This window comes from Chiloscyllium plagiosum, chromosome 41 (genome assembly GCF_004010195.1).
Source record: "Chiloscyllium plagiosum isolate BGI_BamShark_2017 chromosome 41, ASM401019v2, whole genome shotgun sequence".
NCBI classification, from domain to species: domain Eukaryota; kingdom Metazoa; phylum Chordata; class Chondrichthyes; order Orectolobiformes; family Hemiscylliidae; genus Chiloscyllium; species Chiloscyllium plagiosum.
In genome coordinates, this window is record NC_057750.1 from 16845310 (window position 1) to 16864036 (window position 18727).

Below are 18727 nucleotides of genomic sequence, written 5' to 3' on the forward strand. Positions count from 1 at the left end.
CAAAGGAATTTTTAAATGTTGGTTTCTCGTGCCCTCCCACATTCTGGTTGGCTCCACTCCCTTTCACATTTAATTCTCTGAAGCGTTTTCTCCTGCTACCCCTTCCCCCCCCCCTCCCCCCCCCCCCCCCCCCCGCCAACTTTGTATACGCGATTGTCAAATAATTTGCGTTTATGTAAGGTGAATGTGTTTGGAATTTCCCTGCAGCCCATTCCAAACAGGAAGCAAAGGTCCAGCTGAACTCTATGCAATAGCATCCTCTGCTGTCCATGATCATGAAAGTGGCTTACCCAGACAAGTCTGAGTTGAGGACCTTCATCATCCCCAGCAGAAGATCTGGAGATCATAAGATATAGGAACAGGATTTTAGGCCACTCGGCCCATTGAGTCTGCTGCATGATTCGATCATGGCTGATGGTGCTCCTCATCCCCATTTTCCTGCCTTCTCCCCATGACCCTTCAACCCCATACCAATTAAAAATCTGTCTCACTCCTGGAATTTACTCACTGTCCCAGCATCCACCACACTTTGATATCAAAGTGAGGTATTCAAGATGGTCAAAGGTATCGCACGGTGGCACAGTGGTTAGCGCTGCTGCCCCAGAGACCCAGGTTCTATTCCCGCCTCAGTTTGGACATCCTCCCCGTGTCAGTGTGGGTTTGCTCCGGTTTCCTCCCACAGTCCAAAAATGTGCAGATCAGGTGATTTGGCCGTGCTAAATTGCCCACAGTGTTAGGTGTAGGGGGGTGGGTTGCTCTTTGGAGGGTTGTTGGGCCGAAGGGCCTGTTTCCACACTGTAAGTAATCTAATAAAATAGATGTGGAGCGGATGCTTCCTCTTGTGCGGCATTCCAGGATGAGAGGAATTGGTTGGGCCAATTTTGGAATATTGCGTGCAATTCTGTTCTCCTTCCTATCGGAAGGATGTTATGAAATTTGAAAGGGGTGCAGAAAAGATTTACCAGGATGTTGCCAGGGTTGGAGGATTTGAGCTACGGGGAGAGGCTGAACAGGCTGGGGCTGTTTTCCCTGGAGCGTCGGAGGCTGAGGGGTGACCTTATAGAGGTTTGTAAAATCATGATGGGCATGGATAGGGTAAATAGTCAAAGTCTTTTCCCTGGGGTGGGGGTGCCTGGAACTAGAGGGCGTAAGTTTAGGATGAGAGGAAAAAGATTTAAAAGGAACCTCAGGGGCAACTTTTTAACACAGAGGGTGGTGCGTATATGGAATGAGTTGCCAGAGGATGTGGCAGAGGTTGGTGCAATTACAGCATTTAAAAGGCATCTAGATGGGTATATGAATAGGAAGGGTTTAGAGGGATATGAACCAAGTGCTGGCAAATGGGACTAGATTAGGTTAGGATAGCTGGTCAGCATGGACGAGTTGAATCGAAGGGTCTGTTTCCATGTTGCACGTGAGCCATGAGGAGGTGATGGCCTAGGGGTACAATCACTGGGCTGTTACTACAGAGACCCTGGTAATGATCTGGGGACCCAGGTTCAATCCCTGCTTATGGTAGAAGTTGAGTTCAATTTTTATGGTGGCTCAGTGGCTAGCATTGCTGCCTCACGGCACCAGGGTCCCAGGTTCGATTCCAACCTTGGGCAACTGTCTGTGTGGAGTTTGCAAGTTCTCCCCAGGTGAACTGGCCATGTTTATTTGCCCATAGTGTGAGGTGCATTAGTCAGAGGGAAATGGATCTGGGTGGGTTACTCTTCAGAGGGTCAGTGTGGACTGGTTGGGCCGAAGGGCCTGTTTCCACACTGTAGGGACTCTAATCTCTCTGACTCCTCGGCTTCTACCCCAATAGCCTCCATGTTTTTCCGCCATTTCCAGCTGCCACCAGGACACATCTTCCACTGCCCTCCCCCAGCAGTGTTTCAAAGAGGTGTTGCCCCCAACAATGACCTGCTCCTCAATCGCCTCCAAAATTCCTGTTAATGTTTAAAGTGGGCGGCACAGTGGTTAGCACTGCTGCCTCGCAGTGCCAGAGACCCGGGTTCAATTCCCGCCTCAGGCAACTATCTGTGTGGAGTTTGCACATTCTCCCCGTGTCTGCGTGGGTTTCCTCCGGGTGCTCCGGTTTCCTCCCGCAGTCCAAAAATGTGCAGGTCAGGTGAATTGGCCAGGCTAAATTGCCCGTAGTGTTAGGTGAAGTGATAAATGTAGGGGAATGGGTCTGGGTGGGTTACGCATCGGCGGGTCGGTGTGGACTTGTTGGGCCGAAGGGCCTGTTTCCACACTGTTCGTAATCTAATCTAATCTAATCATTCCCTGCCAACGTCCTGTTCTTAGGGCACCTCACGGTGCAAGCCATACAGGATATGCAGGACCTGCCCTTCAATGACCTGCATCTTGGTGCGCAGGAACTCAGACCCACAGTTTGCAATGTCACCAAAACCTAGGAGCGTTTCAAACTACCAGGAGGATAGTGCAGAACTCCAAAAGGACATTGCCAAATTGGTGGAGTGATGGATAGGTGGCAGATGGGGCTCAGTGCAGAGGAGACTGAGGTGATACATTTTGGTTGGAAGGATATTGAAAGACAATAGGTACAAAGAGTATAGTTCTAAGTGGGAGGGAATACAGGAGCAGAGAGACTGATGAGTGTCTATGCATTAAAAATAGCAGGACAGTTGGAGAGCGCAGTAAAGCAGACAGTGTCCTGGCTTTATTAATAAGGAGGAAGAGAGTACAAAAGCAAGGAGGTGGTGTTGAACTTATATAAGACCGTTGTTAGACCTCATGATTTGGAGATGTTGGTGTTGGACTGGGGTGTACAGAGTTAAAAATCACACAACACCAGGTTACAGTCCAACAGGATTAATTGGAAGCGCTAGCTTTCGGAGCGACGCTCCTTCATCAGGTGGTTGATGAAGGAGCATCTGATGAACAACCACCTGATGAAGGAGCGCCTCTCCGAAAGCTAGCGCTTCCAATTAAACCTGTTGGACTGTAACCTGGTGTTGTGTGATTTTTAACGTTGTTAGACCTCAGATGTGTTTGGTTGTCGGTGCTGCATTCGAGGAAGGATGTGAATGTGAGTGCCGAGCGGTTTACAAGAATGGTTCCCAGGAATGACGAACTCCAGTTATGAGGATAAATTGAAGAAGATGGGGATGTTCTCCTTGGGAGGAACTCTAATAGGGGTTTTCAGAATCATACACAGGCTGGATAGATAGGGATAAAACCTGTAAAAGGTACAAGAACGAGAGGGCATAGATTTAAATTGATTCACAAACGAGGCAAAGATGATGTGAGGCAAACATTTTCACTCAGCGGGCAAACAACAAAGAAACAAAGAAGATTAACAGCCCAGGAGCAGGCCCTTCGGCCCTCCACGCCTGAGCCGATCCAAATCTACTGTCCAAACCTGTCGCCCAACTCCTAAGCATCTGTATCCCTCTGCTCCCCACCTACTCGTGCATCTGTCCAGACGCATCTTAAATGAACCTACCGTGCCTGCCTCTGCCCCCTCTGCTGGCAACACGTTCCAGGCACCCACCACCCTCTGTGTGAAGTACTTGCCGTGTGTATCCCCCTTAAACTTTTCACCTCTCACCTTGAAAGCGTGACCTCTCGTTATTGAATCCTTCGCCCTGGGAAAAAGCTTATCTCTATCCATCCTTCATGATTTTGTAGACCTCAATCAGGTCCCCCCTCAATCTCCTTTTTTCTAATGAAAACAACCGTAACCTACTCAACCTCTCTTCATAGCTAGCACCTTCCATACCAAGCAACATCCGTGTAAACCTTCTCCGCACCCTCTCCTTTGGTAATGTGGCGACCAGAAGCATACATAGTCTTCTAAATGCAGCCAAACCAATGTCTTGTACAATTTAACATTACCTGCCAGCTCTTATACTCAATACCCTGTCCATATGCCTTGTTGACCACTCTATCCACCTGTGCAGCAACCTTCAGGGTACAATGGACCTGAACTCCCAGATCTCTCTGCTCATTAACATTTCCCAAGGCTTTTCTGTTTACTGTATAATTCGCTCTAGAATTAGATATCCCAAAATGCATCACCTCACATTTGCCTGGATTGAACTCCATCTGCCACTTCTCCGCTCAACTCTCCAGTCTATCCATATTGTCCTGTATTCTTTGACAGTCCCCTATGCTTTCTGCTACTCCACCAATCTTCATGTCATCTGCAAACTTGCTGATCATACCAACAGTGCCTTCTTCCAGATCATTTATGTATATCACAAACAATAGTGGCCCCAGCACTGATCCCTGTGAAACACCACTGGTCACCTTTCTCTATTTCAAGTAACTCCCTTCAACTACTACTCCCCGTCTCCTGTTGCTCAACCAGTTCTTTATCCACCTAGCTAGAACACCCTGCACACCATGTAACCTCACTTTCTCCATTAGTTTACCACGGGGAACCTTATCAACTGCCTTACTAAAGTCCATGTATATGACATCTGCAGCCCTTCCTTCATCTATCAACTTGGTCACTTCCTCAAAGAACTCTATTAAGTTGGTAAGGCACGATCTCCCCCGCACAAAACCATGTTGCCTGTCACCGATAAGCCCATTCTTTACCAAATATAAATAGACTTTATCTCTCAGTGCCTTCACCAGCAACTTTCCCACCACTGACGTCAGGCTCACTGGTCTGTAGTTACGTGGGATATCCCTACTACCCTTCTTGTAGAGGGGGACAACATGAGCAACCCTCTAGTCTTCCAGCACCTCACCTGTGTTTAAGGATGCTACAAAGATATCGGTCAGGGCCCCAGCTATTTCCTCTCCCGCCTCCCTCAGCAGATCCCATCCGGTCCTGGGGATTTGTCCACCTTAATAACCTCTAGCCGACCCAACACATCTTCCCTACTTATGTCAACACGATCCAGAGTAATCAAACGTCTATCTCTCATCTCAACATTCATCATATCCCTCTCCACAGTGAACACTGAAGAAGGGCTTATGCCCGAAACGTCGATTCTCCTGCTCCTTTGATGCTGCCTGACCTGCTGCGCTTTTCCAGCAACTCATTCTTAAGCTCTGACCTCCAGCATCTGCAGTCCTCACTTTCTCCTCAGTGAACACTGACGCAAAGTATTCATTCAGAATCTCCTGGGCAGTTAGGTACAGAATGCACTGCCTGAGAAAATGGTGGAGACAGGTTCAGTTGAGGCATTGGATGGTCAGTTGGATAGAAACAATCTGTAAGATTAGATTAGATTCCCTACAGTATGGAAACAGGCCATTTGGCCCAACAAGTCCACACCGACCCTCTGAAGAGTAACCCACTCCCCTCTGACTAACGCACCTAATACTATGGACAATTTAGCATGGCCAATTCACCTGACCTGCACATCTTTGGATTGTGGGAGGAAACTGGAGCACCCGGAGGAAACCCACGCAGACACGGGGAGAATATGCTAACTCCACACAGACAGTCACCCGAGGCTGGAATCGAACCTGGGACCCTGGTGCTGTGAGGCAGCAGTGCTAACCACTGAGCCACCGTGCCACCTAAACCTAAGGTTTAGGGAAAAGGGAGTCAGAATGCTGACTGGAGAGCTAGTGTAGGCATGGTTGGCCGAATGGCCTCCTTCTGCACAGTATCAGTTCTGTGACTCTTGGCTTCTCACTGTCGAAGGGCCCTGATCTACCTTCCAACAGAAACAGCAATTCTCCTACATTTCTCCCAGTTTAGCATTCTGTTCTGCTGATCGTGATGTCTCCTCTGCATTGGAGAGACACAAATGTAGGCTGGGTCCGAGTCTTGTAGAGCTCCTCTGTCAACCTGCAGTCACAACTGAGTTCAACAGTTTTAAATCATACTAGGCAGAAGTGGGTACTGCAGATGCTGGAGATTAGAATCAAGATGAGAGTGGTGCTGGAAAAGCACAGCAGGTCAGACAGCATCCGAGGAGCAGGAAAACCAACATTTTGGGCAAAAGCCCTTCATCAGGAATCCTGATGAAGGGATTTTGATCAAAACATCGATTTTTCTGCTCCTCAGATGCTGCCTGACCTGCTGTGCTTTTCCAGCGCCATTCTAATCTTAATTTTAAATCATATCCCTGCTTAAATTTGCGTGTGTTGATTTTTATCTGGTTTCATTTTATCTCATGGCAGCATCACCAGGTGGAGCAGCAATTGCACAGATGCAGGAAGGCAGCATCACACAGAGATGCATTGTTCGGCCGGGAACAGGCAACCGCTGCCTGTCACAAAGATGGGGCTGTTCAATGAAGAACAGGCAGTGACTGCCTGTCACAAAGATGGTGCTGTGCAGCAAAGAACAGGCAACCGCTGCCTGTCACAAAGATGGGGCTGTTCATTGAAGAACAAGCAGTGACTGCCTGTCACAAAGATGGTGCTGTGCAGCAAAGAACAGGCAAAGGCTGCCTGTCACAAAGATGGGGCTGTTCAATGAAGAACAGGCAATGGCTGCCTGTCACAAAGATGGTGCTGTCCAGCAAAGAACAGGCAACCGCTGCCTGTCACAAAGATGGGGCTGTTCAATGAAGAACAGGCAGTGACTGCCTGTCACAAAGATGGTGCTGTCCAGCAAGGGTGGAGCTGTCAAATACTAGGGAGCACAAGTTTAATATGAGGGGGGAGGTTTGGAGGAGATGTGTGAGAAGGTTTTTACACAGGGTGGTAAGTACCAGCTATGTGCTAGCATGGGAGGAGGTCGGAGCTGGTGGATGTAAAAGATTCCTTGGCACTAACTTGAAGAGCTTCTCCCTGGAGTCCTGGCATTACCCGAGGTACTGGAGATGATACTGACAATTCTCCTGCTCCTTTGATGCTGCCTGACCTGCTGCACTTTTCCAGCAAAACATTTTTCAGCTTAAAAGCCCAGTGCCCAGAACGCTACCGCAGTCACTGGATCAGTAATCCAGTGAAAATACCACCACGCCATTAACCCCCACCATAGTGAGGGAGGGTTGGCAATATTCGTGAAACTGTGGAGACTGACTATTATCTATCGGTCTTTGACCATGCCCAGTGCATTCTCCCAGTGGGAAGATGAATGTGAGTAGGAAGATGGTTTGCTAATTTGTGGGTGGCTGCTTAATAATACTGAGTGACATTAACAGAGTTGGTTCAATTCCTGTACTGACTGAGGTCAACATGAAAGCCCAACCTTATCAACCTTGCCCCATGCTTGAATCACAGTGACCCTCAGGTTAAACTCTCCACCAGTCGTCTCTCTCTCTCTCGCTCTCTCTCTCTCTCTCTCTCTAATGACAGAGCAAACTATAGCCCTCTGGCACTATGGCAATTACCACTTTATTTGTTTGGATTTGGAATGGGAAAGGAGACGAATGGGCACAATGTCCTGTGGGCTGGAGACCAATGTGGGTGGGCCTGAGGGGTGTTAGAACATAGAACAGTACAGGCCCTTCAGCCCTCCACATCTGTGTTGACCATGATGCAATTCTAAACTGATCCCATCTGCCTGTACGTGGTCTGTATCCTGTATTCCTGATGAAGGGCTTTTGCCTGAAACATCGATTTTCCTGCTCCTTAGATGCTGCCTGACCTGCTGTGCTTTTCCAGCACCACTCTAATCAATACTCTGGTTTCCAGCATCTGCAGTCCTTGTTTTTACCATGGTCTGTATCCCCCTATTCCCTGCCTGTTCATGTGTATGTCTAACATAGTTATTGTCTATGCTTCTCACACCTCCCCTGGTAGCACAATACCCTCTGTCTATAAAGAAAGACTGTCCTTGCACACCTCCTTTAAACTTTCACCCTTTCATCCCAATGCCCTTTAGTATTTGACATTTCCACCCTGGGAAAACACATTCCAAGCATTCTATGTAATCCAGGCCTCTCAACCTTATATACGTCTGCCACGTTGCCCCCTCAACCTCCAAGAAAACAATCCAAGTTTGTCCAAGCCCTCCTTACACCACCCAATCCAGGAAACATCCTGGTAAACCTCCTTTGCACCCTCCACACCCAGAACTTCACACAATGCAGTCAGTTCTGTTATAATGTGCGTATCTTCAACACAAATTGGCTACAACGCGATTGAAGAATTTAGACCATTATTTGTGGAACTTGAACTTTCCTTCCCTGTATTGGCTATAACTCCAGTCCCATTGGTTTTAATGGTGCTGCTCTGACACGGTTTTCTTATAACGTGGGATCGCATAGGAACTGCACTAACGTGTTGTGTCAGAACCGACTGCACTCCAAATGTGGCCCAGCTAATGTTTCATACAGCTGCAACATGACTGACCAACTTTTGTACGTCGTACCCAGACCCCACATTGTTGCGTTGGGACACTTAGTCTGGCTCTATGGGAAGCTGAGTGAGTGTGTAGATTGTGAAGTGTCATGTAAGGAGCTAGAACTGAGCACGTGACATGCTCATGAGATGGCAAATGTGATCATGTGATGTCACATGATCCTATCTCTTGTGGCACGATGAAGCCACAGTGGGATGTTTCTGAATGAAAATTCACGTTTCCGTCAGCTCAGAGCTTTATAATATTCTTTAGCAGCTCAATGGGACCATGAATATTCAAGGGAGCAGTGTGAATTGTGTCAACAGCTAACTGTCAGTGAAGTGTTTTATCTTTATTTCATTTTTTTTTAAAGTCTTGCCAGCCCATCCCCTTGCCCTTGTACCATTCCCTTGGGGTTGACCATTGTGGTCTTGGCTGAAGTTCATGTTACTTGTCTGACCTTCCTACCTTAGCCTTGGATATGCTGATTGGACACGTCAGAGAGCTGCTCACACCCAGGAATTCAATTTCCCCAAGATTCAGGGTCCTCCTGCAAAGACGAGGAGGCAATGAACAGCTAACCTTCGTGAGGCTTAAGATAATTAAAGGATTTGATTCAATGGGAGAGAAAAGTTATTTCCGCTCAGAGGGAGCATAACGCTTAATTGTTCTCTGTTTAACAATTCTTTTGATCCAGCTCCCTCAGAGCCAGATCTCAGAGTGAGCAGAACCTCTGACACTCATGTCTTTTTTAATATCTTTTTCCCCATGTCGTGTGTGTGTGTGTGTAGGTGTAAGACACAGTGAAAAACAACAAGTGTGTAAATCTTTATTCATATTCCACCACCAGGAAGAAAGGGAAACTGAGTGGCCAGTGACAAGCAGTGCCCTTCTCATCAAAGGGCAATGCTGAGTGATCAAAAAGTGAAGGGGAGGGCAGGGATTAAATCAAAATATAGTCAGAAGAGGAAATAAAACACTCCACATGGTGCCCACTTCTCCCTGAAAACCTCGAGGGTGTTGGTAGACACCGTGTGCTCCTTCTCCAAAGACACCCTGGGTTCTATGTTTGATTGGATGAGTCTGTTTATTGCTGATGCTCACTGTGCTTGATTGATTAAGCCTGGATGTGGATTCAGGAAATTAAATAAAGCTGCAACATGGGAGCATGTGGGAGAGTAGAGGCTTTTAAAAACAAAATTATTGTGAAGATCATTCCTATGCATGTTGGTATCTTATTTCTGACATTTGAAATACACAGTGAGGAGAGTTCAAAAGGAGGCATGTAGCATAAATACAAGAAGCACATTTTCACGCAAAGGGGTGTGGAAATCCAGAATCACCTCTCAAACAAAAGTTACTGAAATTGAGAACTTATGAAATGGAGAGATTTTTGGGGTAGAGGGCTTAGGGGATAAGGTACCAAAGTGGCTTTGTGGAGTTGAGGTACTGAACGGCTATGGTTTAGCTTAATGTCCCTCCTCCTGCCCTTTTAAGAAACTATGGCATGGTAAAAGAACCAAATCTGTCTTGAAATTGTGAGTTTCCCTTTGGGATTTATTAACAACAAGAGTCCGGCAACAGAAGGCAGTTCAGCTTCTCAGACTCGGAGTTATCAGCTGTTTAGGGACACGTGCCAGTAACAATAATGGACAGGAATATCCCCTTCTCTCTCAATAACCAGTCACAGATTATCTCCCAACAACATTGAAAGGAAGGGAAAAGGAATTATTTTGCAATAATGTTACACCTTTCAAGAATCCTCGAGGGCTTTTGAGTCAATCAGTTAGTAGCTGCAATTCTGACTAGGGGGTAAGCCACAGACCAGGCTTTGAACAGGACTAGCCATTACAAATACAGCGGCCACAAGGGGGTGGTGGTTAGCAATGCTGGATGGCTGAAGATGAAATAATTGATGTAAATCAGTCGATGTGGATTTCCAACATGTATTTGATAATGTGCTACACAGCAAGTTAATACACGAGAGTTGAAGGACTCCTCATCACAGTGGCTCAGTGGTTAGCACTGCTGCCTCACAGCGCCAGGGACCCGGGTTCGATTCCAGCCTCGGGTGACTGTCTTGTGTGGAGTTTGCACATTCTCCCCGTGTCTGTGTGGGTTTCCTCTGGGCGCTCTGGTTTCCCCCCCACAGTCCAAAGATGTGCAGGTCAGGGTGGATTGGCCAAGCTAAATTGCCCACAGTGTCCAGGGAAATGTAAGTTATTGGAATGAATCACAAAATTCCAACAGTGTGGAAACAGGCCCTTCGGCCCAACAAGTCCACACCACTCCTCTGCAGAGTATCCCACCCAGACCCATTCCCCTGCCCTATTACTCTACATTTCCCCCTGACTAATGCATCTAACCTACACATTCCTGAGTACTATGGGCAATTTAGCTTGGCCAATTCACCGAACCTACACAACTTTGGCTTGTGGGAGGAAACCCACACAGACATGTAGAGGACATGCAAGCTCCATGCAGACCTAAGGCTGGAATCGAACCCAGGTCCCTGGTGTTGTAAGGTAGCAGTGCTAACCACTGAGCCATAGAGCAGAGGGTGGGCCTGGGGGAGATGTTCTTCGGAGGTTGGTGTCAACTCGATGAGCTGAATGGCCTGTTTCCACACTGGAGGGATTCTATGATTCAAAAGCAACTCAGAGCTGGGATTTCGGCAGCAAGTGTTTCCAGACTCGCTGAAGCCTGTCCACCATCTACAAGGCCCTGGTCAGGAGGGTGATAGAATACTATTCACTCACTTGGATGAGTGCAGCTCCAACAACACTCAAAAAGTTCAACGTCATCGAGGGCAAAGCAGCCACTTGATTGACAGGACATTCTTCAACTTTAACCCCCACACTGACTCTCAGGAGTAGGAGTGTGTACCATCTACAAGATGTACTGCTGCAATTCACCAAGGCATCTTCCAATGGACAAAGGCTCTTCCCTGGGGTGGGGAGAGTCCACAACTAGAGGTCATTGGTTTAGGGTGAGAGGGGAAAGATATAAAAGAGACCTAATGGGCACGTTTTTCACGCAGAGGGTGGTACGTGTATGGAATGAGCTGCCAGTGGAAATGTTGGAGGCTGGTACAAATGCAACATTTAAAAGGCATTTGGACGGGTATGTGAATAGGAAGGGGTTAGAGGGATATGGGCCAAGTGCTGGCAAGTGGGACTAGATTGGGTTGGGATATCTGGTCGGCATGGACGAGCTGAACCGAAGGGTCTCTGCGTGAAAATGTTGCCCCTTAGGTTCCTTTTATATCTTTCACCTCTCACCCTAAACCTATGTCCTCTAGTTCTGGACTCCCCCACCCCAGGAAAAAGACCTTGTCTATTTATCCATACCTCTCATGATTTTATAAACCTTTACAAGGTCACCCCTCAGCCTCCGACACTCCAGGGAAAACAGCCCCAGCCTGTTCAGCCTCTCCCAATAGCTCAAATCCTCCAACCCTGGCAACATCCTTGTAAATCTTTTCTGAACCCTTTCAAATTTCACAACATCCTTCCGATAGGAAAGAGATCAGAATTGCGTGTGATATTCCAAAAGTGGCCCAACCAATTCCTATACCGCCGCAATATGACCTCCCAACTCCTGTACTCAATACTCTGACCAATAAAGGAAAGCATACCAAACGCCTTCTTCACTATCCTGCCTACCTGCGACTTCACTTTCAAGGAGCCATGAACCTGCACTCCAAGATCTCTTTGTTTAGCAACACTCCCTCGACCTTACCATTAAGTGTATAAGTCCTGCTCTGATTTGCTTTTCCAAAACACAGCACCTCACATTTATCTAAATTAAACTCAATCTGCCACTCCTCAGCCCATTGGCCCATCTGATCAAGATCCCATTGTAATCTGAGGTAACCTTCTTCCCTGTCCACTACACCTCCAATTTTGGTGTCATCAGCAAACTGCAGACTGTGGAGAAAGACGTGTAAGATATAGAATATCTGGAATAGTTGGTGTCATCTTGAGAAATGTCCATATTACAGAGGAGGTGGTGCTGGATGTCTTAAAATGCTTACAAGTTATATAAGGTTCTCTGAGATGTCACCCCCCCCCCCCCCCCCCCCCATTATTCTAAATTCCAGTGAGTACAAGGCCAGTAGATCCAGGCTTTCCTCAAATGTCAGTCCTGCCATCCTGGAATCAATCTGGTGAACCTTTGCTGGACTCCCTCAGTAACAAGAATGTCCTACCTCAGACTAGGAGACCAAAACTGCACACAGTGCTCAAGGTGTGGCCTCACCAAGACCCTGTACAACTCCAGCACATCTTTACTCTGATACTCAAATCCTCTCACTATGAAGGAGAGCTTGCCATTAGCTTTCTTCACTGCACGCTGCACCTGCATGCCAACCTTCAGAGACTGTTCCATCATGACCCCCAGGTCTCATTGCATCTCACCATTTCCTAAACTGCCACCATTCAGATAATAAGCTGCCTTCCTGATTTTGTGACCAAAGTGGATTACCTCACATTTATTCACATTATATTGAATTTGCCGAGTATTTGCCCACTCAGCCAGTCTGTCCGACTCACCCTGCAGCCTCTTTGCATCCTCCTCAGAGCACACACTGCCACCCAGCTTTGTGTCATCTGCAGATTTGGAGATTGAGCATTCATTTCCTTCATCCGAATCATGAATGTATATTGTAAACAGCTGGGGTTCCTGTACTCGGTATCCCTCCAAGTGAAGGAATCTGAACATTATACACTTTGCTTTCTTTGTGTATCATTGACTTTTATTTAGGACAGTTTTGGATGTATCAGCTTGTATCTGAGGCCATGGTTTGGCTTTACCTGATATTGTAGGTTGACATGAACCTGTTGTTGTAGATGAAGGCATCACGACAAAGATGGAATATCGCAGTATCATGAATAGCCAGCAGATGGCAGCAAATGCCCACAGTTTGTGGCGATTCAAGCAATAACCTCAGTCACTGATGGTGGAATTTTTCTGGGGTCTGAGTAATATGGGCTATGATGAGACTTGCGGCAGAATCAAAAAAGAAATCCAGGGAGGTCTATCTCAATATAGGGAGCATCTTACTTTTTTTATGCATTTCAAAGGCAGAGTGCTGACATTTCTCATTGGCGAGTTGCCAGTTGACTGCAATTATTATTTGTTAAATGCCTTGATGACAGCTCAGGAGAAAGTGAGGATTGCAGGTGCTAGAGATCAGAGTCAAAAAGTATGGCGCTGGAAAAGCACAGCAGGTCAGGCCGCAACCGAGGAGCAGGGGAGTCGATGTATTGGGCATAAGGACAGTCTACGTAGGGACGGGCATCTCATTCACTAAAGGAACCAGGCTGCGTTGCAGGGCTGCTCACTTGTTCTCTGATCTCTCACTCATTTCGTGCCTACTTTGGGGGCTCAGACCATCTATACCATGTCCTGCCTTGCCTTTTCGTGCCAATTCACACAGTCACAGAACTAGTCAGCTTGCATTGCAAGGGGTTGGCTCTATGGCAGTAGGCTATGTCAATCTCACATCTGCACCATGTGCCAGCAGTTTGTACGGCAAGCACATGGCATGCTTAGCAAGCCTTACCTGGGAATGGATATTCTGGCTAAGGAGGGAGTACAACAAAGGTTTATCAGACTGAGGAAGGGAGCACCTGGAGTTGGTACCAAGGAAAGTCCTCAAATTACCTTTCTGTAAATGGGTCTGAGGCTCCCCGTTTTCTTTCTGACTGTGAGTCCAATCTCTAATTCCTCTTTGTGATAATGGGGGAGCTTATCTGCCACTGCATTGAGTTTCAGGAGGGTTGCAGCACAGAGAGAGGCCATTCGGCCCGCTGTATGGAATGCATTCGCCCATCGTCACTCTCGGCCTGCTTCACATAGCTTCGCACGTCCTCTTGTGCCAAAGGGGCTCATCTCCCACCTTGTCAGACCGAAGGGTTTGAGAGACACAGTGTTTTTGTCCCAGTGGGAAAGCTCTCCTGATCCAACACACCAGGCAGACCATGAGAGAGTTCCCTTACAAAGGACAAGCCTGTGTCAAACCCAATGGTAGAGACTTGGGAGTGTTAAAAGGAGAGTTTTTGGATTTCCTTAGCATCTTTGAGAGGTGTCCCTGGGCACAAAGTGAGCAGTAGAGCACCCTCGTAAACACAGCATCTGGTTTATGCACAGCAAGATCCCACAGCCCCAAAAATAACAGCAATTAACAATTCTGTTTCTCCCTGGCTGAGAGATAAATTGTTATGATTTAATATATAAATGTTATCCCCAGGAAGCCAAGGAAAAGATCCTTTCTCCTCCCGAAAGGGTAATAAGATCCTTTACATTTACCTGAGACCCCACCCGAAAGGCAGCATTGGCTGGGCACTGCGGAGGAGTAACACTGGGCTAGGACCCATCAATTCAAGGTTCAAGTGGGATTTGAACTAATAACCTTCTTGCTTACAGGAAACACCACTTCCCATTGATCTAAGGAGACTATTGGTTCTTTTGTGGGATGACGTGTTGCTGATTGGCCAGCATTTATTGCCCCTTGTCTAGCTGCCCCTTGAGAAGGTTGGGGTGAGCTGCCATCTTGAACTGCTGCAGTCCACCTGCTGTGGGTAGACCCACAATGCCCCTTAGGGAGAGAATTCCGGGACTTGAATTGAATTGAATTTATCGTCACATGTACCAAGGCAGAGTGAAAAGCTTTGTCTTGCATATCACAGAGTTAAATCGCATAGATAAGTAAACAATAGATAAACAGCTGCGAAACCAAAAACACAGATACAGGTGACTGTTAAGAGTTTTTGAGTCCATTCGGTATTCTAACAACAGTTGGGTAGAAACTGTTTTGAAACCAGCTGGTGCGTGTGTATCTTCTCCCCGATGGTAGAGGTTGTAGAAAAGCATTGCCAGGGTGGGATGGGTCTTTGAGAATGCTGGCGGCCTTTCCTTGACAGCGGGGCCTGGTAGATGGGTTCTGTAGATGGGAGGTTGGCCTTTGTGATTGTCCGGGCCGAGTTCACCACTCTCTGTAACCACCTCCGATCTTGAATGGTACAGCTGCCATACCAGGTAGAGATACACCCAGACAGAATACTCTCAATGGCACACCTGTAAAAGTTCACAAGGGTATTCGCCGTCATGCCAAATTCCCTCAGCTGCCTGAGGAAGAAGAGATGCTGTATCACAGGTAGAGGCAGAATCCAAGGAAAGCGATGGGACCAGAGGGAGTACCAGGCCGTGCACTCAGAGCATGCACAGATCAGTTGGTAGAGGTCTTCTCAGACATCTCCAACCTCTCCCTGCAGGTACCTTGGACGTCCTCAACCTTTGCTTGTGGCAATATGGACACAGCAGTTACGAGAGCACATTTTGACCCAGAGACACCGAAGGAACCAGTGATATATTTCCAAGTCAGGATGGTGAGTGGCTGACGGGGAACTTGCAGGGGGTGGTGTTCCAATGTATCTGCTGCCCTTGTCTTTCGAAATGGGAGGGTTATGTGTTTGCAATGTGCTGTTGATGGAGGCCTGGTAATTTAATGCAGTCGTACGTGCTGCTGTTACTGTGTTTCGGTCATGGAGTGAACGTTGGGCGTGATGGATGTGTTTCGAAGAGTGTGGTGCTGGAAAAGCACAGCAGGTCAGGCAGTATCCGAGGAGCAGGAGAGTCGACGTTTTGGGCATAAGCCCTTCATCAGGAATGATGCTCGAAACGCCAACACTCCTGCTCCTGGGATACTGCTTGACCGGCTGTGCTTTTCCAGCACCACACTGCTCAACTTTGATCTCCAGCATCTGCAGTCCTCACTTTCTCCTGGGTGATAGATATGATACCAGTGGAACGGGCTGCTTTGTCCTGGATGGTGTCGAGCTTCTTGAGTGGTGTTGGAGCTACCCCCATCCAGGGGCAAGTGGGGAGTATTCCCTCATACTCCTGACTTGTGCCATGTCAATGGTGGACAGGCTTTGGGGAGTCAGGAGGGGAGTTACTCGCTGCAACATTCCCAGTCTCTGACCTGTTCTTGTAGCCACTGTATTAGTACGGGTGGTTCAATTCAGATTTGGTCATTGGTAATCCCCAGGATGTTGACAGAGGGGATATCAGAGTCAGCCATTGAATGTCATACGATAGGCTGCTACACGAGTGATGCACAGGGAGTATTGCACTGACAGAGGAGCTGCTCCCTTGGTCGATATTAAATGTTATCAAGGAGGAGGCGGCCCAGCAGGAGGCCATTGTCCACATTGGAACCAATGACATAGGAAGGGAAAAGGTTGAGATTCTGAAGGGAGATTACAGAGAGTTAGACAGGAATTTAAAAAGGAGGTCCTTGGAGTTGTATATCTGGATTATTCACTGTGCTAAGAGCTAGTGAGGGTAGAAATATGAGGATAGAGCAGATGAATGCGCGGCTGAGGAGCTGGTGTATGGGAGGAGGATTCACATTGTTGGATCATTGGAATCTCTTCTGGGGTAGAAGTGACCAGTACAAGAAGGACAGATTGCACCTGAATTGGAAGGGGTCTAACGTACTGGCAGGGAGATTTGCTAGAGCTGCTCGGAAGGATTTAACCTAGTAAGGTGATGGAGGGTGGGACACAGGGAGATAGTGAGGAAAGAGATCAGTATCAGACTGGCACAGTTGGGAAAAGGTGTGAGTCAAATAGTCAGGGCAGGCAGGGCCAAGGTAGGACTGATAAATTAAACTGCATTTATTTCAAGGCAAGAGGCCTAACAGGGAAGGCCGATGAACTCAGGGCATGGTTAGGAACATGGGACTGGGATATCATAGCAATTACAGAAACATGGCTCAGGGATGGACAGGACTAGCAACTTAATGTTCCAGGACATAAATGCTACAGGAAGGATAGAAAAGGAGGCAAGAGAGGAGGGGGAGTGCCGTTTTTGATAAGGGATAGCATTACAGCTGTGTTGAGGGAGGGTATTCCTGGAAATACATCCAGGAAAGTTATTTGGGTGGAACTGAGAAATAAGAAAGGGATAATCACCTTATTGGGATTGTATTATAGACCTTAAAAATGTGTTGCTGGAAATGCGCAGCAGGTCAGGCAGCATCAAAGGAACAGGAGAATCGACGTTTCGGGCATAAGCCCTTCTGTTCAGCCACGGGGCGGTTGGGTTGGTTGGTCCGGGTGTCCCAGAGGTGTTCTCTGAAACGTTCCGCAAGTAGGCGGCCTGTCTCCCCAATGTATAGGAGGCCACATCGGGTGCAGTGGATGCAGTAAATGATGTGTGTGGAGGTGCAGGTGAATTTGTGACAGATATGGAAGGATCCCTTGGGGCCTTGGAGGGAAGTAAGGGGGGAGGTGTGGGCGCCTAATACTGGGGAAATTGAGAAACAAATTTGTAAGGAGATCTCAGTTATCTGTAAGAATAATAGGGTGTTTATGGTGGGGATGTTAACCTTCCAAACATAGACTGCGACTGGCATAGTGTTAAGGGTTTAGATGGAGAGGAATTTGTTAAATGTGTACAAGACAATTTTCTGATTCAGTATGTCGATGTACCTACTAGAGAAGGTGCAAAACTTGACCTACTCTTGGGGAATAAGGCAGTGGGTGACTGAGGTCTCACTGGGGGAGCACTTTGGGGCCAGCAACCATAATTTTATAAATTTTAAAATAGTGATGGAAAAGGAAAGACCAGATCTAAAAGTTGAAGTTCTAAATTGAAGAAGTCTAATTTTGACAGTATTAGACAAGAACTTTCGAAAGCTGATAGGGGGCAGATGTTCGCAGGTAAAGGGACGGCTGGAAAATGGGAAGCCTTCAGAAATGAGATAACGAGAATCCAGAGAAAGGATATTACTGTCAGGGTGAAAGGAAAGTCTGGTAGGTATAGGGAATGCTGGATGACTAAAGAAATTGAAGGTTTGGTTAAAAAAAAGAAGGAAGCATATGTCAGGTACAGACAGGATAGATCGAGTGAATCCTTAGAAGGGTATAATGGCAGTAGGAGAATACTTAAGAGGGAAATCAGGAGGGCAAAAAGGGGACATGAGATAGCTCTGGCAAAGGAGAGTCCAAAGGGGTTTTACAAATATATTAAGGACAAAAGAGCAACTAGGGAGAGAATAGAGCCCCTCAAAGATCAGCAAGGCAGCCTTTGTGTGGAGCCGCAGGAGATGGGGGAGATACTAAACGAGTATTTTGCATCAGTGGTTACTATGGAAAAGGACATGGAAGATATAGAATGTGGGTAAATAGATAGTGACATCTTGGAAAATGTCCAGATTACAGAGGAGGAAGTGCTGGATGTCTTGAAACGCATAAAAGTGGATAAATCCTCAGGACCTGATCAGTTGTACCCTTAACTCTACGGGAAGCTAGGGAAGTGATTGCAGGGTCTCTCGCTGAGATATTTGTATCATCGATAGTCACAGGTGAGGTGCTGGAAGACTAGAGATTGGCAAACGTGGTGCCACTGTTTAAGAAGGGCGGTAAAGACAAGCCAAGGAACTATAGACCGGTGAGCCTGACCTCAGTGGTGGGCAAGTTGTTGGAGGGAATCCTGAGGGAT